Source organism: Cuculus canorus, chromosome 2, assembly GCF_017976375.1.
Source record: "Cuculus canorus isolate bCucCan1 chromosome 2, bCucCan1.pri, whole genome shotgun sequence".
NCBI lineage: Eukaryota > Metazoa > Chordata > Aves > Cuculiformes > Cuculidae > Cuculus > Cuculus canorus.
In genome coordinates this window covers 152,074,323-152,100,032 of record NC_071402.1, presented here as the reverse complement: position 1 = coordinate 152,100,032, position 25,710 = coordinate 152,074,323, and the positions used below count along the sequence as shown (strand labels likewise).

The 25,710-nt window shown below is 41.9% G+C and overlaps 1 long non-coding RNA gene across 1 annotated transcript in view; it reads right to left on the bottom strand.

The window, feature by feature from the left end:
* The window catches only part of LOC128851183 (uncharacterized), a 49,845-nt gene extending 29,886 nt beyond the window's left edge, over positions 1–19,959 (bottom strand). Inside the window, exons 1-2 of the long non-coding RNA XR_008448467.1 lie at positions 18,896–19,959; positions 15,736–17,558 (exon numbers count right to left, since the gene is read on the bottom strand). This is a non-coding gene — a long non-coding RNA (uncharacterized LOC128851183). The remainder of the gene's footprint in view (positions 1–15,735; positions 17,559–18,895) is intronic.
* Between the last annotated feature and the right edge of the window lie 5,751 nt (positions 19,960–25,710).

Sequence of the window (25,710 nt, the reverse complement as noted above, 5' to 3'; positions counted from 1 at the left end):
TTCTGCTGCCTGGCTCCCTGGGAAGCCCCAATTTCATCTGCATCCCCTATTTCTCTGGGTTCCCAGTAAAGGCCTTTTCTGCATTTTAAATTGTGAGCTTTGCAGTCACAGAGTTCTTCCTCCACTGTTGCCACGACACAAGGCACATGAGCACGTTCTCTAAAACTAGTTGTATTAAGGGGAAAAAAAAAAAAAACTAATAACATAAAAGCTTTCCTTGACCTTGTTGTATAGTTGGATCAACATCTAATTGCTAAATGTTGCATACTTCCCTAAGGACAAAACAAATATGAAGAAAAGCCACTGGATTGTGAAGGCTGGCAAAGCTATCTACCATCTGCAGATATTCAGCTGGGCATCCAGCAGATAACAATGGTAGACAATACCTTGATTTTCCTCGATTTTCTCTCTTCTTACACAATGGAATATCTTCTCCACTTAGAACTTGGGTTCCTATGAGTCCGGCTGAGGAAATGTTTTCCTGGGACCCTGCTATTGTGAAATGCTGGAACTAATCTTTTCTGAGTATTTGTGGTAAAAGTCAACATCATCTTGACATTCCAGATCAGAATAATTGCCTCTAGTCCTAAAAATGATCCTCCTGTTATTTCAACTATAATAGAAAAAGTGCTTGCAAAGCTTGTGCTGAAAGTATACACAGCTGTAGAGGTCAGGCATAGGTTAGCTGTGTTTTTCTTTTAAATTGTCTTGATTTTTGACTCTTCAAATGCATTGATCTCGGAGCGCAATGCAAGGCCATCTGTTGCCTGGTCCATTTGTGAGGATTGGAAGGTATGGGAAGAAGGAGGTCTCTACAGGAATGACTCCTTGCTTTTGCATTGTAAAAACAAGCTGGGAGCGCTTTCTGCTCTTCGTGTTGGGATCAATTCAGGCAGTTCTGCTCTAGAAACACATCACCAGCTAGAAGCATGTCCACGTGTCCCAGGAACCTCAGTGGGGATTCAGTACGGCAGTGCACTGACTGCCTCTCATGGGCAGAGATGTCTTCTTCTCTCCTCCTTTTCTTTTTCCTGTGAATTTCAGTGGAGTTAGACCACTTAGATCTTCCTCCTTAGGTACAAAGGAAAACCACTGCCAAAAGATTACACTGGCTCTTGAGTTCCAGATTGTCACCTTCTCTGTAACTAAATGAATGACCTCATCTCATCCACACAGATGATGCTGCTATATATAATATGATATTCATTTAGCTGGCTGCAGCACCCAGCATCTAGTCAAGGAGCAGAACTCCTTGACATTCGCCATATTACACAAAGAGGAGCTACTTTCAAAGTGACTTGCTTTTCTTTTTCAATTCATGCCTTCAATTTGCTATCTTTATCCCATAGGTATTTCTTTTCTGCATTTAAGGACCAATATTTGGGAGCAATTTTTTCCAAACCAAGTAGATAAAGTCTGATTGATACTGTTATAATTAAGTGAATTTGCATTACGCAAACTTGATTTCCTTTCTTGTCCTCCTCTAGACTGTGTCAGATGATGGTAATGGAGAATTTGCTGCTGGTTTATGTTCTAAAATTTTAATTTCCTGTTTTGAAAACTCACATGTCTCAGGATTCCTTTTTTGGTCAATGTCCATGTTCTGGGGAACTGCTTCCTTGCCCATGTACTAATAATAACTTCCTATGATTAGACCCAGGAATCATTACTGTCCAATCATAACTGGTTACAAAGCAATTAACAGGGAAAAAAGCTCTTAAGGATGTTGATGGTGTTTGGGAGCAGGTCCTGCTTTCCAGCTGCCACCTGACATGGGACTTGCAGGGGGAAAAATCTAAAGCCTGCCCCACTCCCATGCCTGTCCCCCAGCCTGGGCAAGGCATAGGGACTCACCTTAGCCCACAGACACACACGATGAGCAAAGCATGAATCAGGTTGGCTCATCACATTAACTAACCACACGCTGGGCAGAATTGCCCATGCTCATGCCGTTATTTTCCTGTCTCTATTTCCACCACTCAGAGACACAGGATCATATTTAGGTTTTCTCCTTTTGAAAATTTAGGTTTCTGCTTTTGCTGGAGAACTGTAATGCTTCGGGTTATTTGTGCTGCAAGCAAGTCCACATGGGACCTTTCTGGAAAAGGGTAGCCACCAACTCCAGAGGCAATCACACGAATTTCCCTTAAACCAAATATGCTCAGTAATACAGTGAGGGGATGTGATGGTGCAGTTCAGCTTCCTCCAAAGTAAAACCTAAATCTGGACCGCTGTGCACAAACGGGAGCCTAAGATGGGTGGTCCAGCACTAGGTCTCTACTGCACACAGGTAGTGTTAGCTGAGATCTTACTGTTACGTTCAGGTTTCAAAGCTGTTTGGAGGATGATGGCAGAACTGAGAATTTTATTCTTCTTTGTGTTCTTACATTCCTGATTGAGCCAATGTTTTGATGGTAAAGCTGTCACTACGCTGGGGAAATAAAATCAATAAACAAGTTAGCAAATTCTATATCCCACAGATAAATGGAACAGGCAGTTCCTGTGAGGCCTTACTGTGTTATCAAGTACTTTCTATCAGCCATGCATTTATTCTTACAAAACTTCTCTCAAATTACGGTGTTTGTTTACATGCATTGGATTGATAAGGCACAAAGACAACCATAATGATACTTGGTTTAGGGTCCCTGTTCACTGCTAATCTGCACCAGCATCACTGGAAGCAGGCTGTGGTTCAGTTCAGACCAGAAGCAGTGCTCAGATCTTCTCTGGGCAGAAAGCAGCAGATGTTGGTTAAGTACAGACAGGAAAACAAGATTTCAATTTACTTGCTCATGGTCAGAAAAAGGAGATATGAGGAAACCAGGACTGAAAGCTGGACTAGCTCCATTCTGTATGTCCACCTCCACCAAGCAACCATCTTTCTCCTCCCTTAGCCAGGGTGAAGGCATAAACGCACTACTGGATTCAAGCTACCCTGTGGCTCAAGCAAATCCGTGCACGTAGCTGGAAACCACCTTTGAAACTCTAGACAAAGAATATGGGTTTAAAACGTACAGAGCACATGGTATGATTCATCCTTGCTCACTGACCTACATAGTCATTTAGACCAGAGCAGGAAAGAAACAAAGCACTTTTGGTCCCAATTTGGGAGCACAAAGCAGCCTCCTCGCCCAGCTCTAACCAATGCTGCATGTAGCCAGGCACAAACAGGTATCCAGACACACCACCCTTCCCCAAATCTGTTGATCCAAACTGTGGTAGTATTTTCATGAATGTGAAGCCAAAATGCCAGTATTTTAAAGAGAAAAGCAAAGGAGAAGCTTAAAGTCATAAAAAGATAAATCACAGCAACAGACTTCCTAGCAGAGGGCCCTGTGCTGGGTGAATAGCAGTGCTGGAGGGTAGGACTGAAAGCCATTAGCAGAGCTTTGTGAGGATGCTGGCACAAGCACTCATTCGCATCACATATGACATCGCCAAGGCTTTCAGCCTGTCTGTTTAATGAAGGTTAAATTGCTTCCATAGGCGATATCTAAATGGAGGATTTTCTGAAATCTGACTAGCCTCACTGGAGTGAAGCTCCATCAGCACCAGCAATGCCGGTACTTTGTTACTAATCCTACTTGAGCAAGGTTAAAAAAAAATACTGTAAAAATCCTAGTCACATTCATGAAGCCATGAGGCTACGATAATGAGAGGAACCATGGCTTGTAGGAATACATAACAGCTTTTATCAAATGAATACTTCTATTAGCTATTCCTGGGAAAACCAAGCAGGGATAAAAGCTATAGGAGAAAAAACATTGGCAATGAAGCCTACTACACTAACGTGCCCAAGCTTAGCCTGTTTATACAAACAGGCCAAAGTGACAAGTATCACTCTCTGTTTGCTCTAGGCAGCTAGGCAGAACAAAAAATCTTCATGAAGAGGTAAGAGAAGTTGAGAACTTTGTTGAAGAAAGTAGTGACTATACCAGATAGAGGTAGTGTGGGGTGACATTATAAATGGAAAAGCTGCTCCCACAATGTACCGAACATTCCTCAAGTCCTCCTCTAATGAGTTAAGCCTGGCGTCTCACAGTCAGATCCTGAGAAACTAGCGGAAGGCTTCCTGATTTATTGATATGCTAGAAGACAGGGCACAGAGCCAAGAGATTGAAAGCAGACAGTCCTGCAGCAGCTGCCAAGATGCTAAATCACAGATGAAATCCAAACAGGGTGTATACGTGGCAAGAAGATTTATCATTGCCAATGGCTGGCAGTGTTGTTTATTGATCCAGTCATCTAAGGGTATTAGACGCTGCCACATTGCACAAGAGCAATACTGATAGAGCAACGTGTCGTTCAACGCTCTGGAGGTGCCGCTGTTTCAGGGGCGAGGTAGCTCTGCAAAGCACACCTTCATGCTCCACACGTAGTATGGCCATGCTTCCTAGCAGCAGCAGGGGCTGTATGAAAGCCTCACAGCTGGCGCTTTGCTCTTGTTGAAAGACGAAAGGGTGAAAGATTAGTAGCTAAGGGGTCTCTGGCCATCATGTTATGTGTAAGGCGATAGTTTAACTTACACTCTGCCTTTTTAGCTGATTACTGCTGGCTTTTTTAATATGTATATGCTAAGAAAACACATTCTGTTCAGTCTTCAGCTATTCCCCAAATTGGAAAAGAGCTCTCTAAAATCCTTGCTCTGAATATGACTTAGAATGTGTAAACAGTTGCAGTTCTATTAGAGAAGTAGTAAAATGAAGGCATGTAATGGCTTCTTGGCAATGTCGAATGCGATACAGCACTTTACTCTCCCGAAGCACAGCACAGGGCTCTGCGAATGGCTGCGCTGGAGTACAAGTTATCACTACGTTAAAATGAGAATTAAATGGGGTTCCTCTAGCAAATGTCATGCCAAGTAATTTGATGCTGAAAAATATGCTCTAACAGATATCCCAACCCCTCCTCTCTACAATTGAGATCCTCTTTCTAACATATTTTTCACCAAGGCTGAACAAAGGCAGAGACCATAGCTCCCTGTGGGTGAGCAGCACCCTGCCCCTCAGTGCAAACCCTGCTGCCATAGGTCCAGACACAGGAAAACTTTCAGCCATATGTGATGCCAAGAGGAAGAGGTTTATTGGGATTTTGCTGAACATATCACATTTCTTTCCAAAAGATCCACTTCCTCAATGATTTTCACTTCTCATTAACTTTTGCTTAACTTGCTTTTTCTAAAGTTGGCAATGGATGTTGCCGTACAGATTAACTCTTTCCTCCTCCCAACCAAATGTATAAGCTAAAGGTTTATGATTTAACATCAATCCAAAAGCAAAGACACTCATATTGTTTTGACAGCTAAGCTGCAATGAATTCTAACAAATTACTTAGACTACTTCATCTAAGGGCTTTTTATATTCTTGGAAGCAGATTGCAAGAAATAAAATACTCTTAGAGTAAGAAAATCAACAACAAATAGTCGAAACCATACCAGTTCTCAATCTACATGTGCAGACACGAGCAACTTTTGTCTGCATCCATGTGACTGAAAGAAGCTGTGTCACTGACTTCAGGGTTTTGGACTTTCAAATGCCCACGATAAATGGAGTCAAGATGCCAACAAAAACACCAGTGCAAGGAACTGTGGTGAACTTTGTGGTGTATGGGGAATATAGGCATGTCTTTAGTCTTCTGATTGGTTTAAAAAATCTTAAGCAACACAGATAACAATTACAGCTGTGCTAGAAGATTGACCCTGATCCCAGCAGAAATCTACTACCAATAACATTTTTGAAAGCTTGTCAAAGCATTTTCTTAGTTTTTAATTAGCTTTTGCAAGAGGTCATGGCTTACCACTTGGAACAGAAAACTGGGAGTAGGGACATCCAAGGTCTGTTCCTAGCTGGGGAAGTGACAGGACAGGTGGCTCTGGCCCACTGGCTGCAGCCCCTTTGCCCGGCTTCCATAACCGTAAACAGGTACAAAAATACTTACTACTCAGGGATGATGCAAGACCTAATTAGATGTTTGCAAGGAGCCCCCTGCCCCTCCAATGAATAGTGCAAGAAAAATGAATAGTATTATCATATGGGTAATGAGCTCTCACAAGACAGGGACTCCTTTGTTCAAAGAGACAGGCTTTTTCAGCAGCAGTCAGGTTCTGGCAGAAGACTGTTAGAGAAAAGTGAGTGTTCCTCATCCCTGTGTAACTGAGAATATATTGGTTTATATTAAGATTTATCTGCAATGTATTGCATTCCTCAGAGTCTTTACCTTTAGGGAAAGCCTTAGGAATAACTCCTTAATGCCTAGTTTTGTTATGAAAATGAACTTTAGCTATCATATGAATTGTTTATCTTAAGTCCGCACAATCACTTTGATTATAAAAGTCTAGTGTTATTCAAAAGACTGCGGAATCTCAAGTGAGTAGATGAATATTGAAAAGATATGAGGGACATTCTGCTTTTCTAATTCTGTTCCACTCATGCCCATTTCTCATATAAAGAACAAGAGTGTAATTGTATTGCAACCTATTATTGTGATACAGAAGAAGCAATTGCTATACATATACAAAAGATCATTAAATATTTCCACCTGTAGCTACGAATCACACCAGAAAATTATTCCTATCATATTTTCATTACTTTCCCCACAAGAAACTTAGTTGACAATTAATTCTAGCAACAGAATAGGAAAAGCAAAGCAGAAGAGAATTTTTCAGCTGTCCTTACAAGTAGACTGAAATGAAAAATGGTGTGGAAAAAAAGCAAATGAAACTTTATAAGTTGTGAGCTAGTAGAATGATACATGCAAGCTTGAGTGACTATAGGGTTTGCAGCCACACCAGCGAAAAGTGAAGCTGTTATTGGTACAGCAATGACTCTCTGCATGCTGAAGAGGTGAGGCAATCGGCCCAGCCCTCTATGCTGAGGAAAAAAGTAAACACTGACATCCCTCCTCCCACCTACACATCGCCACTTGCACCAACAGTGCAAGGCAAAAGCTCCAACAGCTCCAGCACTCTAGGTCGGAGCCCTGTGCTCTCACAGTCCAGGCCAGGAGACAGCTCCCCTTGAAATGTTTGTGTGTGGTAGCAAATTGTTCACAGTCACTCACCACTCTGTTTTTCTGACTTACAGTGTATTTTCCTTTTTATGGTGCCTTTACCAATGGTGGTAGAAAATACCAATGGCTTTTCCATTGCTGCCTCAGTTTTCCAGGCATAAACTAACTAGAGGCTACAAGCAGCAGCCTTACAGTATCACAGACATGAGTGGTAAACAGCACAAACAGTGCTAATGTATGACTTTTATGAATTATGTATGAACTTGTGATTGCCACAGTGCCACAGACCAGCAATATTAACCTTTCCTGCACCTCCTTGCATCACCGCACTGCACTGAACTGCTCTGTCTCTCCCACTCCCTCCCACCTTGCAGTCACTGTCTGCACAGCTTCACCGCTGCGGACATGGAGATGAGGAGGAGGCCTGGAAAACAGTCATGGTCCATCTCACCTCCTTTCCCTGACAGGCAGAGCTCCTCTGTCTCCCCAGCAAAGTACCAGTTCAGAGCAGAGCATCTGTGGGGTCAGTGGCTGCACCAGGTGGGAGTGGGGAGGAGTCCCTGGCTCCAAGGTGGGTAGAGGAAGCTGAGGCTTTCGGAAGAGGAGAGAGCACTGCCAGAGGAGAAACTCCTGGGCTTCAGGAAGAGGACCAGAAGCAGACTCATCACAACATCTCATGCTGCAGCATTCAAAAGGCAGAGGAGTCTCCCAGGGACAGGTCCCAGCCTGCCAGTGAGGTCTCCTGGGGCTCAAGGGAGAGGCAAATAGAAAGAGTTTAAAGAGAAAAAAAGTTTAAACTCGGGACATTTGAAAGAGAAGATCCTGTGGTTATCAGTGGACATTTTTATTTCTCATATCCTGTGAAAATGCTCTATTAACAGAGCTGGACTCATTTCAGGCTGGACATCAGGAAAAAATTTTTCACGGAAAGGGTCATTGGGCACTGGCAGAGGCTGCCCAGGGAGGTGATTGAGTCGCCTTCCCTGGAGGTGTTTAAGGGACAGGTGGAAGAGGTGCCGAGGGGCATGGTTTAGGGATTGATAGGAATGGTTGGACTCGATGATCCACTAGGTCCTTTCCAACCTAGTGATTCTATGATTCTATGACAGGGTGCAAAACTTATGACTCTGCCACTATTACAGAGCGGAATGGGAAAATGCTAAATTTTTTCTCCCCTGAAATGCTAAGAGAAGCAGAACAGCTTTGTAACAGCTCACAGCCAGCTTACTTAACAAGGAATTCCAGGCAGTTACGAAATAGGTATAAAGCAGTGTTCCAGGGCTCCTGAGGCTCCACATGCATTAATCAAAGATAACTCAGAATGATGACAGCACCTGAGCCGCCAAGTTAGCTTGGCTTGCAATTGAAGACAGACATCACAAGAAAGTGCTTCCCTTTCAACTGCTTATTTCCACCTCTTTGCAACCAGCCATAAAGCATGTGCCTTTTCTCAGCTCTTCCAAGCTACGTAATCACTCCAGAAAAAAGACTAATAGGGGCCGAGTTTTTGAATTAGCATTTTAGCAGAGTTCAGGAGTGATCTACTTGTTTTTTGTGACCCTATAATTAAATCGAGCATCTGCAGAGCAAGTGCAGCCCTCTAGCCACATAATATGCACTCCATATAGAGGGAAAGCTTGTCTAGATTGCTCATTCAGTCTTCTTCTGGAAGAAATGACCAACTGGAAGGAAAGGTTTGATGCCACTGTGATGGAAAAAGCTGCCACTTCGATGTGGATAAAATTTATCATTGGCAAGTTAATGGAACAGCTTTCTTCTGAGTTTTAGAACTTGGAGGTGTAAACTTCTGGATCCAGCTCCTATTTTCATTTCTTCCTTTACTGGGAAGTGTTCTGATTCCACCAAAATTAAGATAGCACTATCCATTTGGCACAGCAGAGAATACAACATGACTCTGAAGTACGTCCAATACTTAAATTCCAGGTAAACTTTTTTAAATTTAGATCAATGCTAATCTAATATTCTGGATCTGCTCCACATTAACAGAGGCATAAGTGTAGAACTGGAGCTTAAGCTGAAGGCCTCAGGGTCCTTCTTTCTGGATCTTTCTAGGTGTTCTACACGTCTATAGCTACTCTTGAACTGGTAGATAGGATGGAAGTCGCCTATGTAGCCAAAAAAAAGGTGTTTCCCCTTAGCCAGCAGTTACTGACAACACTTAAGCAGGCAAATATTGGATAATCCCTATGACTCTGATGATGTTCTGGCATATCTCTGCTTGGAAAATAGACAAGTCAGCATCTGAGCAGAACCATTTCTGCTGTAACAAAGGAACGAATTATTTGTGAAGGTCTTTTTATAACAGATGCTGCAAAGAAAAGCTTACTAGGTCAACAGATGAAAATGTGAGAGGATTTCTTTTACAGCATTTTCTGGCCTCCACTTTAGTCTGCTTTTGAAACTAAATGGCATTCATCCCTGAGGAACTTTCCCACTACATTCCAGACCTTGGGAAATACAGATTTTCTATTAGTAATCTTCTTTGAATTTCCACCCTCCGTTCTCCTTACATTAGTTCATATCATCGTGTAATGTTTACCTGGCAAGTTTTTTTATCAAATATTTTTGGGCACAGTCTGAGACACCTGCTGTTGACTCCTCTAATCCAATGCAAATGCTTGTGAAGAAGATGGGTGACATGGTGAGTGCAGAAGACAGCCATCCTTGGTCAAATCAAAGGTCTGGCTAGCTCAGCATTTGACAATGGCCAATCAGTTAAGAACAGCACAAGTTTGCATCATTAGCTCTCCAGAATATTTTCCCAGTTTCTAGTGAGTTCTGGTTTAGGAACTTTATGAGCAGAAATGCTGTTTTCATATTCATTATAGTTATTTTTTTATATACATTTCTTCAAGTTATTATTTTTATCCCTTTCTCAGTCCTCGTAAACAACATAATCTTATAGGCTGCAGCTTTCAGCTTCTGTGGTAGAAAACTACAGGCAATTTTTTTAGTGTTATGTAACTAGAGTCTCATCATCTGTGTTTATTTCATGCCTAATGAAAAGAAAAAGACAAGGCCTAATTATATTCAGATTTAAAAAAACTCAATTGTTTAGTTTCTTCATGTTTGGATATTAGTGATTCAGTCGACAGCTTCTTTTACTGTGAGTCACTAAAAACATTGTCTCAGCATGTGGATATTGCTGGAGGTATCAGCTTTAATATTGAATAAAAACACAAACTTTTCAGCACTTTGAGACTTTGAAAAATAACTAATCCAGGCCGAGTATAGCTAGTTCTTTCCTCAACTTCCATGGCTGACTATCTTATTCATAATCACTTCAATGCCCATTTTCAGTCCTCAGCCGCCACATGTACCTGCTGTATTTGATGATGGCCTTGCTCCATCTAAGAGGAAGCCCTATTTGAGGAAAATGTACAGAGCTGTACTTGGAGTCAAATTACTATGTACATTAAGACCTCACCCCACACTCAGTTTTATGACTTCAGCGTGAGCTCTAATTACCAAATGAACTGAACAAGCTAAGCATTCTAGCAACCTATTATTAAGATTACCTGAAAACACAGTTGAGTCTATTTATTAGAGACATGACTAACTTTGTTTTGGAAAAAAAAAATCTAAATTACAGCAACACCTCCCCTTCCACCCAGTCTCACCTGACCTCTGCAGATCCGTCACACCCTTAAAATTCTTAGCTGAGTAAGATGAAGCTACAGAAGAAACCATATGTTAGATGTGATTCAGTACCAGACTAATAAAATATGAAAGAAGGGTGCCCTTCTTCCTTTATCAGTGTGGTCTGCACAGCAACTCCTCTGTTCCATCACCACTGCCCATGCTTGCTAGTGAGCCTTGAAGTCAGTTCTGTTAATAGAAAACACACCTCCATGAGACTATTCTTTTGAGTACAAGCTGCGAGTAAGCGGTTCATATAGGAACTTCTGCTGAGTCGGTGGGAAATGAGTTTGCTTAGCCAGGACTTGCACTGTCATTGACCGTGAGCACTCTCACTGCAAATGGTGTCAGCACACCAGCCCAGCAAGAACCAATGAAACCTGCCTGCTGTCATACGCATTTAATTCTTGCAAAAATAGGTCATCTAGGAATGCAGGTTGCCAGAAGAACGGGCAGACAAATAAACAGCTTTTGGATGTGTGCATCGAAATGCAGAAATATCCTAAGAAACAGGAGTAGTAATTCAGTGGGAGAAATAATCCTGTTACCCCAAGATTCCAGTTGCCACATTGGAGTAAATGTGAACATGGCCAACAACTTCAATGTATTCGGAATCCTGGGACTTAGTTCTGCAGGGCATCAAGCCCTCCTGTACACTGCTGAGAGTGCTGGCTTTCCTGTAGAAACTCAGGAAATTTGAAGAGACTGAAATTTAAAAAAAAATAAAACAAACTAGTTAGTGCAAATACTTCGTGAAAATGAAAGAGATGCAAAGACATGGATGCAAAGCATGAGTTAATTACTTCTCACCTGCTTTCAACAGAAACATAAATTAGTGGTTTGACTTATTATAGCACTGCAAGAGCATAGTTAAAGGTGAGATAGCACTTCTATTCATAATCTCTTTGGAATAATAAAAGCTAAAGATAACAAGGTAAATAAAAACCTATAATTTTTTCAATTAAACAAAAACTAGATCCTTTTTGTTCGTGTCGTTTTAATAGGGAGTCTATTATTTAAACACTTAAACATCTAAAATTAAACTGATGGAATGCAATAAGGCCTAAATTCATCATACTCTATTAATTTAAAGTAAACACAAATTATGGTCAAGCATTCCATGTTTGCTGCTGAAAGTGGAAGTAATTTTGCTGGGGACACCAGCAGGGGAACACACGGACCTAGAGACTTGCTGTAGCCATGACCAGTGTTTGGAAGCAGCAGCCTTGCCTACAAGCACAGTGTGTTTGGTCTAATCCAATTTAGTACTAACTAAGTTAAACTAACCAGTAATTAACTAGTTTAGGCAAAGCTGTGAAATCTCCCCTTCTATGGAAGTTTAAGGAGCAAATGAGGTTGTTTCCTCAGTTTCACACAGCTGAGGTCCCTTGTATAATAGATGACACCATAGGTCCCAGAGCATAACTAAACCCAGCTTGATTCAAGGTGTGAGTGTAAATAGGTGTTTTATCACTGCCTTGGTCTCTCCAGTGTTCCTTTAGGAGCCTGACCAGGACAGCTGATTCTGCACTCTGCCATCGGAGCCTGCAGAAGCTGTTGGAGAGGCCTTCACACAGCTGTGACATAGATAATCTGCCCCTGAACTGCAGGGACCCATAGATTTGACAGATGTTCATGCAACACTGCCTGAATCAATATAGCCAACTGGTCCGAAGTCAACTTTCCAAGTAGTAAATAAACTGAGGTCAGCACATCCCCAGCCTGGTTAATCCACAATCCAGACAAGCCATGCGTAGCTAACTGAGAATTGACTTCCACATTGAAATGGTAGACAAATGACTACAAACTGTCCATTCAATTTACAATCTACAAGAAAATATAAATGTTTTCATTGTTACCAGTGACATCCAAATTTTCTTTAGGGAAAAAAAAAACCACAAACCAAAAATATCCAAAACATAGATAATGAAGTGGCTTATTTAAGACATGGCTTCTTGTTTACTGATTTAAAAAGCAAAGCAGTGCTACCAAGACAGATAAAGAAGCCTGAGCTGTCTCTTGGAACAACATATCCAACATAACTTGACACAGATTAAGGGGTGAGCCAAGGAAAGTGAATTTAAACCAGCTTTGGGTCCTTCCCCTTCCAATTGTCTCAGGAGACAAAATAATATCTGGTGGCATCATCAGATGGGCTAAATGAAGAAAGGAAATAGGAAATCAGTTTGAAACAGCTATGGCTCAGGCAGTTTGAAGAAAAAAGAAAACATTGTGGTTATCAGCAAAAGAATTCACTGGCAAGACAGCTACATTAGCTACAGTAGCTAATCCACTCATAAATATTAAGGTTTGATGTATTTTCTCTTGTTCTTTAGGTACGTGTTCACACTTACTACATCAGACTGTGAGAAGGAAAGAAGTTTTAGGTAAATTATTTGGAATAAAGAAACAAATTTGGGGGTTTGTCCCCTTGAAGAGCTAAATTGGTGGATATATATTGGTTCCCAATAGCTGCCTAGAGGAGGATAAAGTTTTATTTGCCTTCTTGACATACTATGCAATAAACTGTAAAGGAAATGCAAGAGATGAGTCAAACACGATTTTAGCAGACAGGAACAAACCTTTGCAAAAGATCTGAACTCAAATTTTCATATCTCAGTATAAATTCAAACTTTCCCAAAAGGCTTGATCAACAGTGCAGCTGTAGGTTAGCTCACAACAGACTCTAGAGCATCCATTCTATTCAGTATCGTTCTGGGCAACACTTTGCAGCAGTTTTGCTAAGCATCATTACCTCAAGTCTAGGTCCAAATTATTTTTTTAATGCTTGATTTAAACAGAAGATCTTCTCATCAAGCCATTTCTCTAAGGCAGAAGGACAACCGTGCTCCCATTGGTCATGAATATTTTCTGTTCTCCTTGCAATTCTGCCAGTCTGTTTTCTTATGCTGAAGAGTAGCTTCTCAAAAAGACTAAGTAAAATTATTTGATGGACAGTATTACATAAAATAATGTTTTTAATTGTTTTCCAGCTGGGTTGTAGTTGTTCCTGAAGAATGATTTACTGTAAAAGCAATTACACGCTCCGCTGCTTGTGAAGAGTTAAAGACAAGCTACTATGAAAGTTTGCTCCTCCTGAGGAGCATGTGTGCTGAACAACCTTCTCCTAGTCCTTGTTCTCTCCGTTGCCCAGGGAAAGATACTGATGGACATACTTCATCTTCAACATGAAACAGCAGCAGGCTATTTCTACAAAGAATCCAGATACTTTAGGCAGACAAAAGATATGCCAATAATTCTTACAGTGTTTATTATACTGTTAACTCAAACATCAGTTGAATTAATAGTTATATATAAAACATACAGCTAGTCTAGACAAAAACAATCACAGTAGATATAGTATGTCTTTAAAAAAATGGTAAACTTCCTTTTTCATTCAACAGATTTTTTCATGAATGAATCTTTTGGAAAAAAAAACAAGCCTTTGCTTTTCCCATTGAAATTTATTGGTAAAGGGTATTTCCTAACAGAAACCAGAATGTTAATGACCTCCCTCAGCAAATTAGGCTGTGGACTTTAAACGTGTGCTTAAAAATTTCAAGTGCAAATTTAACTTTTGCTTGTGGGGAAATTCATCAGGCAGTCAGGCATTTCTGACTGGCTGCCAATCCAAATATCAGCTATTCATGACAAAATTTCTCTTGTGAATGGACAAGACTGCTAGCAGTTCTGGGTAAGTGAGTAGAAACAGTAAAGGACATAGTTCTTCCTGAAGCTCATGAAAGCATCTCTGCTACTTAAATGAGACTTCAGTAATATCCCAAGCCCAAACACCAGGATAAATAATGCTTAGAATCATTGAATCACTAGGTTGGAAAAGACCTTTGAGATCATTAGGCCCTGTCCACTACTAAATCATATCCCTAAGCATGCCATCTACCCATCTTTGAAATACCGCCAGGGATGGTGATTCAACCACCTCCCTGGGCAGCCTGTTCCAGCACTTGATGACCCTTTCAGTGACTAAATTTTTCCTAATGTCAAATCTGAACCTGGCACAACTTGAGGCCATTCCCTCTCATCCTATCACCTGTCACTTGAGCAAAGAGACGAACATCAACCTCTCTGCAACCTCCTTTTAGATAGTTGTACACAGTGATAAGGTCCTCGCTCAGCCTCCTCTTCTCTAGGCTAAACAACCCCATTTCCCTTAGTCACTTCTCATAAGACTTGTAAGTTGTTTGCCCAACTCAGATGAGCACTCACAGTAAAATCAATGAAATACATATATAATCTAGGTTAGAAAGCTTTGTCCAAAGCTTGGTGCTAAACCAGATGGAAGTATTCAGAAAGACAGTGATGGTGGGATAAAGTTCTAATGGAAACTGAGAAATGCACTAGGTGTCTCAGACACATATTATCAGCACCAGTAAATGCAGTAACCAGAGAGATAGCAAGACTTGAAGGAGGAACTAATTTTGATGGGTGTCTGCCAGAAGATGAGGATTAGATGCCGCTGTGCTATTACTTCAGACTGTTTACACAAAAGATACAGGAAAAACACTGCAGAGAAACAGGACGCTTAATACTAATCTCAAAATCACAAGGAAGACTGTCCGTATATATTTAGTATGTTAACTGGTATTGAGGGGGGAAGGGAAAGCAGTACCATTTTTAGCCTGCCTCCTTCATGAAAAAAAGATTCAGCCTTGCCGCCTTGTCTAGTATTCACTTTCCTAGTTATCCTATACCTAAACCACAGACCAATTTTAACCTGACTTTGCAATTGGATAAAGGTCACTAAGCAAATAAAGTTCAAGATGTTTTCAGACTGAAAGGAGCACGGAAAAACAGTCATATGTACTTTTTTATAAATTCCAGTTACACGTGATGAGGGAAATACTCAACATGAGCTTACAAGAATCTACAGTGGAGCTTACAAAGACCCTAGCAACAAGAAGTTAGAGTCGGTTTGCCATCAGTTGACATAGGAAACTTTTCATAGGAAACTTTTCGGCAGGGCCCTTGTGACATGGCTTGGTGATGAAATGAAGTGAGACATGCTTTTCAAGCAGGGAAAACAAAACAGGAGATAGTACAACTTACTTCAGCAGGCTCCATCAGTCTGTGCCGCTTATTCCCACTCACCATGACATTCATAGAGATGGATGAGAAGTGGATTAGATCAGAGAAGAGATACCACTGAAAACAGCCAGGCAATCTGTGTTATCTGCTTCATGTGCCCATTCTGCTTCACAGAATGAATACACAGAGAGAGATCAGCGAGCCAAGCGTAGGGGCTGGCAAAAGGAATAACTATGCAGGAGTAGAGATAGGGCTGACTACCCAGTCAATGAATGCTTGCTCAGAGACAGCCTGAGCTTCAACTCACATTTGGCCTTGTGGAAGCAAAACTCTAAATTTTTCCTATTTATTTTTTGAAGATGAGAATAAATAGCTAATTATTGAAAGAAACAGTGAGAATTTCAAACAAGACAAATAACTGTTAATACAATAAACCGCTCATATATTAAAGTTTTTTCTTAGACCTGCAGAGACACTAGTTCCCTTAAGGCATGTGTGAAGCAAAAGGACTATGAGGCTATGCAATTCTTTCAAGACTAGGCAGGATAAATCAGTTCATGATAAGCTCCATGCTTTCACAGATACAGCCACACAGAAGCTGCACTAGGATTGTGCCTACACAATACCTTAACTGTGGGGTTCAATTTCACTTTTCCTTATGTCACAACGATTTTTTTATTAACCTTTGAAAAAAGAGAGACTCAGTTAAACAGTCTCTTCAGTCATAAGTCTTCATTACTTGTGTATAGGTCTCTATAGTGTATTTTGTAGCTTAGCCAATGATAACAAATGCAATAGTCACCTGGCAAGATTTATACAATGTATTTATTATATACACAAACATGTCTTCCATGAGCACCACAAGCTTGCAATTTTTAAAACAACTTCAGGCATTTTGGAAGTATTAATGTTCACTTAGGAAACTTCTACTTCTGTAGAAAACACCCTCGATATCGAAAGACAGTCTGGTGAATAAGTGCCGTGTTTTTCAAGAGGCTTAAGTCCCAGTGGAAGCCAAGCACTTTGGAACAATAAGCTGGTGAATAAGGCAGTTTCCCCTTTTATGGCTGTAATCACAAGACATCCCAAAATATAGCCAATCTGTAATTAGAAATATATATGGACATGACAGTTATTCATACTAAATTTACTTTATACCATCTGACCATAAGAAGTGGTCTTACAGTTAACAATTTTATTTAAGCCTTCACATTGCCAAGCCAGTGTAAAAGGCTATTTGTGTCAACAGGAATCCAGCCCTCTTTGTCTTCTGTGCGAGCAAGTATAACATTGCAAATATTTACTCAATTAAGACAGCTAGCACCACCCAACTATGAACAAACAAAAACAACTGCTCATAGCATTCCAGAGAAACAACACAGCACAAGAACAAAGATTTCCACATGCAAACGCAAGCAACCAGCTAACCACAAAGCAGCAAAATCAGCAGATGCTTAAATGTTAAAAAACAGGGGCAAGTTCTCCTTGATATCCACAAATCTCTGTGCTGATGATTCAGAAGCCGGGGATAGATGTCTGCCTGATTTTTCCAGCTGAGATTCCTCCAGTGAATATGAGAAAATTAAATACATATTCAGTTGAATGGATGCCAAGGTAGGCTGTTGAGGAGACTGATAGCTTCTCAAATGGGATGCAGAGACTTTTTAGCTTCTCAGATGGGACACAGAGCTGTTATATCTTGAGGCATTTTGTATTTGTTTCTTCTGTTTCCTCTGACAGAGGTATCATTCTTTTTTCCTGGTGTTTGTTTCTCACCTGCCAGATGTGGGACACCCAAGTGGTTAATGTCTGTTTGCCACGAGGTCTTTTTGCAATCGTAGTTTCTGCAATCGACATGAAGGCACCGATCACATCTTTACAAATGTCACCAACACCTGACCTTGTGAGGCAATACACAAACAAACCTGACCAAACAGTGAAACCTGGGTGAGTTCTGGGCCTATAAATCACCCTGCATTATAACAGGGTAGAAACATATAGTTGCCCTCTGACTTCAAAGCTTAATCTAATCTACTTCATTCACTCCTGAATAAAGAAAACAGAAGCTCTTGCTGCAGTCGAAGGAAAGAAACAGGCCACCCCAAGGCCAGTCCAGGCAAACTGGGATCTCAGCAGCCCTCTGGAGATGCCGTTTCCACCAGCTCTCTGCAAGGGCAACTGAAAGCAATAGATACTAACTTCAGCATCCCCATTTTGTGCATTCATCAGAGCAGACCAAGTGGTCACAGTGTGTGTCCCTAAACCATGTACATTGTTCTCCTACGGGTTTTGAACTCCTTCAGCTCTTTGCATAAGCAACATCCCAAAAGAAGCCTGAATAAGTAACTGAAGCTGGCAATGTGTAGCTCAGATCATTCACAAGATAACATTTGCCGAATCCTAATCTGGTATTTGATTTAAGACTCATCAGTTAGCAACACCTGTAAAAATAGTAAAATTTACTGTGGCTGTTGTATAAGGTCCAATACTGCATTACATATATCTAGCACAATTTAACACATAATTATGTCCTTGGAGTTTGCATGCAAAGTGGCCTGATCTCATTATTACAACTGAAGTGTGTCCTTTTATGAGCAAACCTGAACTGTTTTGCTTTACGTAAATGTATTTTTCAGCATAATCTAGCTTCAGCAGTTTCTAAAGTATCGCTCCAGGCTAAGTTGTAGGCTTCCTATACACTGCACTTTTTAACTTTAAGTTCAGCTTGACAAGCTGAAAACATACCTCACAGCAATTCTTGCTGGCTAGGTACAGTGAACGGCATTTAAGAGTACTGATGTAATCGCTCAAATGGGCATCATAAGATTTTGCCTGAAAAATGGCAATGTTTACAGTGCTGACCATGCCGCAACATGGAAGCCATATTTTTAAACCACATCATGCACTAGTGTATGTGCATATTCTCTGTACAATGTTGCTTCTCCTCTACATTCATCTTTCTGGTTGCATTGCGAGTTTTACCCTGGAAATATTTTCCCAATGTCCTATTCAAAACACAGACTTTTCTCTGAATATATGACTCTACAGCATGATGGGAATAAAAATCAAAGTTAATCACTTGCACTTCATAGAATCATACAATGGTTTGAGTTGGAAGGAACCTTAAATATCATCTAATTCCAACCCCCCTGCCAAGGTGAGATTAGTTCTATGTACTCACGCTCTCAAGATGGCAGCCCAGAAGAGGCACTGGCAGCATTCAGGCACCTCCCCTGACCTCTTTAATGCAGTCATAATGTAATCTTGGAAGTACATTTTTTTAAAAAAAAATCCATGTGAGTTAGGCAGAACCATTCTATATGAAAAGCTCTGCAAGAGTTACCCATACAACAGCATTGGCTCTAAAACTCTTTGAGTTTAAAGGACATGAAGATGTACAAATATACTCAGTGTGTGATACCGAGTCTATTCTTGGTAGCTACAGCTCTGATATTTATAGTTATTACTGCAGTAAGGACAAGGAAGGAAGGGGCAGATCAGAGAAGGGCTCATCTGATTTAGACCTTGGCTGTCTCCTCATACATCGAGGCAAGCTCTCCTAGGTGGGAACAGTCGTTCTACCTGATACAGTGAGAAGAGTTCAGAAAATGAGGGTGCTGTAAAGTTCCTTCCTCTCCTGTGTGTAAGTATTTGTTCTAAGCTGAACAGTTATGGTAGAGTGTCCCTACACATCTCCTCCACTGTAGCATCATGAAAACTAAATCTTTAAGCAGGTACTGTAGGAGTAACTCCTTTGTGGTGGCTTCACAGTTAATCCTAGAAGACAGCATACGAATTCCAGAAGTAACTTCCTTGGGCACATATGACAAGAGTAAGTGAGAAAGTTGCCATTATGAGAGAACGAAAAGCATTGGAACTGCGTACCATGAGAAGAGGGCTGTAAGGGGAACTTAGTTCACATTACAGTCCTCCAGGAAATTTCCTTTTTAGCCTATATGTGAATGATCAATTCCCAACTCACCAATCAAGCAAAAAATATTTGAGCATAAAATCAAGCATGGACTTGCACTTTGGCGGAGCCCTGTTGTATAAAGGATCAGTGATAGAAATGTACTTAGTTTTCACCTGTTCTTTAGACTATCATGATTTGGACTGCTACTATAAGAAACTGGCCATCCCCCCCATATTAAGATTGACTAGCTACTGATTTACAAAGGCAATATAGCCAATAATTTTACTTTCAAGGAAACTCACTCCTTATAGTGCTCTGCTTTTTTCATCACAGCTTATGTGAAAAAAAAAAAAAAAGGCTGTAGACACTACTTCTAGCTGGTATCTTTAAACATCTGGAGGTAGCATAAGTGAGTGTATAAATGTAAGTATAGCAAGACCAGAATTCCAACAATTTTTAACTACTAAAATAGTATTTTTTCATAATAAATTTTAGATCAAACCACCACCTTGTATATCAAGTATGAACTCATCGAACTCACTGCTACACAAATATGCAGAACGATGGCGATGAATGGAGTTTAAGTTAAGACAAAGCGTCTGTCTTTAGGTCAGCACAGAGGTTTCATTGACAGCGAGTCAGTAACCACAGCTGCATGTGGGATGTTGATTAACTAATTATATGATAGCTGTTACATGAACTTACAGACACTTGAAGACTGCAGCTTACGTATAATTGTTCTCTCTGGTTTGTTCTGGTAAAAAAAAAGCAGCTACAGAAATGTCGGCAACTAAACAAAAAAAATTCAATTAACGTTCATCATGTGCCTGCTAGCGTATTATTAACTGCTCAAATATAGAGCTTTGTTAGGATATCTTAGGCTTTAATTTCCATGTTCAGACTCCAACTGCAGTTTCTCACCCTCAGATTATGTAAAAGCAGCTGAGTTTTTAAGTTCTGCTCACTGTAGATGACTCACATTATTATATACTAACCACTAACACATTTTGATTTTCCCCTTTGTTTCACAGGGCTGAAGTGTTCCAGTTAGGGTTTGTCTTGTTCAGTCCATACGTTTCACATGCTGCTTGTCATATCATGTAATCACTCCCTGTCCTTCTCCTTTTTGCTTTTAATGAGTTCCTGCAACAGAACTTGGGCAATTTCACAAAACTATTGTACAGAACTCAGCATACACTGTTTATTACTGAGGTATGCTGACCTCCAACAAGGCACCATGCAATCCACAGGCTTTGCTGTGGATTCCTGAGAATTCACACAACTACACTGGAGATGCCGATAAAGAAAAAAACTCGGTCTAATAAACTGCTCCTGATGTCAAAAGACTTTTCGAACTGTTGTACATAAGGTTGGCATCAGGAATCAAACAATGCCTGTCACAAAATCCTTTTAAGAAGACACAGGAGATTAAGGCTTATCTTATGACTGGGAAGGTTTCTATTCTCTGTATCAATGGGAGAAAGTCTTGAAGGTGAATAAATTCCAGTGAAGCCAAGGGAGAGCCACTTTAAGCATAATACAGGTCTTGCTCTGTGATTCTCTACCACTGCTTCCTGAGATTGCATCAGCAGCCAGCTTATTTTTTGACCTAGTTTAAGTAGGGGGGGGAAACAAAATGTCCTGGTACCCTAAGTTTCCTGCCCAAAAGGCCCATGAAACAGTCACTGTGAGACAAGTACATCCTGAGATTCCAGAATGCCACTGAGTTTAATACAGGTAGCATGAAAAACAGGTGAAATCATTTATTTATGTAATAAGTTGTGATGTCGAGTATCTCCAGATTCTGCTGTCTTTCCTAAAGGAGGAGATTAAAATAACCATGCCATTAATCTTACAAAGACACACGAGCACTTCTTTCCAGAAATAACTGCTAAGCATAAGATTTCAGGCATCAATCAAAGCAAGCAGAGGCCTAGCCTTTCCTAGGAAAAAAGGAAATGGAAAACATTATTACTGTAAAGCAACAGGAACATAAAGGGACATTTAACCTTTATTCTAAGCAAGTAACTTCAGGAGAAACGATCTTAGGGCCAATTTCTCAACTAGTGCATGGTCATATCGCTTCCACTGGTTTTAGCAAAGCTACAGTGTTTTACCAACTTAGAAGCTGGTTTCTGCTGCCTGAAAGAAGCCTGGAAAAAAGGGTACCACCACATGATATAAGGAATATGAAACAAAAGGAAGTAATAAAAAGATGTTGCAGGAAGTAGCAAAGGAGATACATCCATGAGGAAGGGAAAATCATGGGATAAAAAAAATGCTTAAGAGGTTCCTTCAGGAGAGAAAACTAGAAGACACAGCACACAGGAATGTGAACTCTGCCCAGGCACTGAGAATATGAATAAGACTCAGGAAAAAAAAATTAATACAGAAAGGTACCTTTTCAAATAAAGTAGGGATGTAGCTCAAGCAAGGATGGATAATATTTGTTTCCTATAGGTCAGATCCAGAGATTTCTTACATTTTATCTCCGATCCACAGTCCTGTTGATAACCTCAGTGATTCAACAAGAACGAAAATATTCCAGGGAATGAGCTCTAGCCCTTGTTTAGAGCTGCCAAAGGTACGGCTTAAGCGGTCCTGAGATACAGGTAAATTGCCTGTGTCAATTCAGAACTCGTACACAGTTGCCATGAAGGGAAGTGTTAATGTCTGCATGTGATTTCCTGGAACAAATCGAATGTTTCTGCAGAGGAACTCATGAAATGCTGAGTATACAGTAACACTACTTTCTCTGAAAATAGTTAATTCACAGTTATAGTTCAGGTCCAGTGAGTCAGAAAAAAAATGAAGGGAAATAAATTGTATCTTAAAAAATCTGACAGAAGAATACAAACAATCTCAGTATGTGAAACTAAAAGCTGTTTTGAGACACTATTGAAATGAAACAGCAATAAAAACATTGACTATTTCACATACACAGTATATGTTTACAGTGGTCCAGCAGTGAATTCTGCAAGACAGGGCTGGGCTGATCATAGAATCATTGAATCATAGAATGGTTTGGGTTGGAAGGGACCTTAAAGATCACCCAGTTCCAACTCCCCTGCCATGGGCAGGGACATCTCTCACTGGATCAGCCTGCTCAAAGCCTCATCCAACCTGTCCTTGAACACCTCCAGGGATGAGGCATCCACAACCTCTTTGGACAACCTGTTCCAGTGCCTCAACACCCTCACTGTAAAATATTTTTTCCTCATATCTAGTCTAAATCTCTCCTCTTTCAGCTTAAAACTCTCTCCCTCGTCCTATCCCTGCACTCCCTGATAAGAGCCCCTCCCCAGCTTTCCTGCAGGGCTCCTTCGGGTACTGGAAGGCTGCTGTAAGGTCTCCCTGGAGCCTTCTCTTCTCTAGGCTAAACAAGACAACTCTTTTAGACTGTCCTTGTATAGGAGGTGTTGCAGCCCTCTGATCCTCTTCATGGCCTCCTCCAGCCTCGCTCTAACAGATCCATGATACCAAGCTAATCAATATTAAAATACCGAGCTCTTCTGTCTCTTCCAAAGATGACACTAACATCTTGTCCATCCACAAGACAGTTCAGTATCTCTTCCAAAGGCACACTCCTCAGCAGGCTCAGCAATCCTAATTCGGCAGCCCAACTTCAACTGAGCAAACATCAGAAGGGATAGTCAAATCCTAGGTGAATTTTACTCTTTACCATATAGAGGACCTGCCTTTTTCCCTATCTTTAATTGATTCCATATTTTTTACATTTGCATTTACCACATCAGTGAAAGATAACTAGAACCATCATTGAACCACCATTGAACACTGATGGTCCAAGAGCTTAGGCCATGATTCTGTCTCTCACAGGCATGGCTAGCAACTATTCTTAGGTCCTCAGCATCATCACTTGGAAAGCCATCGGATCTTATACTTTCCTACTGCAAAGAGGGCATCCCTTAGGTGAAAAAGAAGACTGGCTGGGTCTAGTGAGGCCATCTAAGAAATCTCTTTATTCCTACTATTACCACACTACCCTCCAGTGTGTCCTGGAGAACTGGCATCTCAAAGAATCAGCCCAGTAGCTGAGTCCTGCTCTGTAGATAAGTGTTGGTGCTAAGCTCTAAGATAATGTAGAAAACACACATTTAACCATCTCTGCTAGGCCACTTTCCAGTCCCTTGCAGAATCTACAGGATGAACTTGCATTTAGCTGTGTTTTTATGAGGCTACACTGGGCTGAGTGCAGCACAACCCAAACTTTGCCAGTGCTGGTTGAGTAACTGCTCAAATTGTCAACACCAAAGGTAACAGTCAGGAGTCTGGGATCCACCGTGCACCCCACACCTGGCTGTTGACACACTGTCTGGGTCTGGCATCATCTTCTTCCGCAGTCCTGGCTTTGACAGGATCTCCTCACTCCATCATTTTATAATTACATCAGCCAAGACCACCACTCCTTCATCTTCAGCAGACACTACACCAGACGCCTTCAACCTTCCATGACTAATGGCCATCCCCTAAGAGGACAACCCACCATGCAGAGCTGAGTGGGCATGCAAGAGCTGGGCTGTGGAGGCCACCATCACCATCACTTACCACCATCACCAGTATCTCCACCACCACCATCATCATCTCTGTCACCACCACTGTAACCATCACCATCCCTACCACAACCCTTACCACCACTGTCGCCATCTCCACCACTACCACCACCTCCACCACCCCTGTCACCACCACAATCTCCTCCACCACATCACCACCACCTTCACTATCACAGCCATTTCCACCACTACCACCACCTCTACCACCACTTTCACCATCACCATCGTCATCACCACCATCTCTACCACGACCATCTCAGCCACCCACTTCACCATCACCACCTTCACCACCACCATCACTGCCATCACACCATCTCCACCACCAAGATCTCCACCACCATCACTGTCACCACCACAATCTCCACCACTACATCACCACCGCCACCTTCACCATAACCACTATCTCTACCACTGCGATCTCCACTACCGGCATGTCCATCACTACCACTACCACCACCTCCAGCACCACTTTCACCACCACCATCTCTATCACTGACTTCACAACCATCATCACCATCACCACCACAATATCCACCACCAAGATCTCTACTACTTCCTTTACCACCACCATCTTCACCACTGCCACCTCCACATCACCACCACCTACACCATCATCGCCATCTACACCACCTCTATCTCTACCACCATCTCCACTACCTTCACCACTTTCACTTGCACTGTCACCACCACCATCTCTACCACCACTCTCACCACCATAGCTGTCATCACCATAACCTCCACCACCAAGATCTCCACCATCACCGCCATCTCCACCAGTGCCTTCACTCCCACCACCATCATCACAATCTCCAACACTGCCATCTCTGCCACTGCCTTCACCATCACTACCATCACCATCATTGTCATCACTACTATCTTCACCACCACATGTGCACCACAAAGATCTCCACCACCGCCTTCACCATTACCATCTTCATCACCACCATCTCTACCACCTCCTTCACCATAACCATCACTACCGCCATCTCCACCACTGCCATCTCCACCACCAAGATCTCCACCACCGCCTTCTTTACACCACCTTCACCACCACCATCACTGTCACTGTGCCATCTCCACTGTCGCCTTCACCATCAGTCATCATCACAACCTCCACTGCCTTCACCATCACCACCTTCAACACCGCCATCACTGTCATCACCACTACCTTCACCATCACCATCAGTCACCCTCACAATCTCCACCACTGCCTTCACCATCACCACCTTCACTGTCATCCCTGTCATCACCACATTCTCCACCACTGCACCACCACCACCACTCCTCCGACCCCGGCACCGCCCCCCCTCCTCCCCCCCCCTTCCCCGGAGCGGCGCGCGGCGCGGGGGGTGGTGTGTGCGCACGTCATATCAGCCGCCCCCCCGCCATTGGCTGCCGCGCCTCACCCGACTGGACGCGGGCTCCCGGCGCGGCCCCGCCCCGCCCGGCGCGCGGCCCGAAAGGAGGGGCGGGGCAGGGCAGCGCAGCGGCGGGCACGGCGCTGCCTGCGGC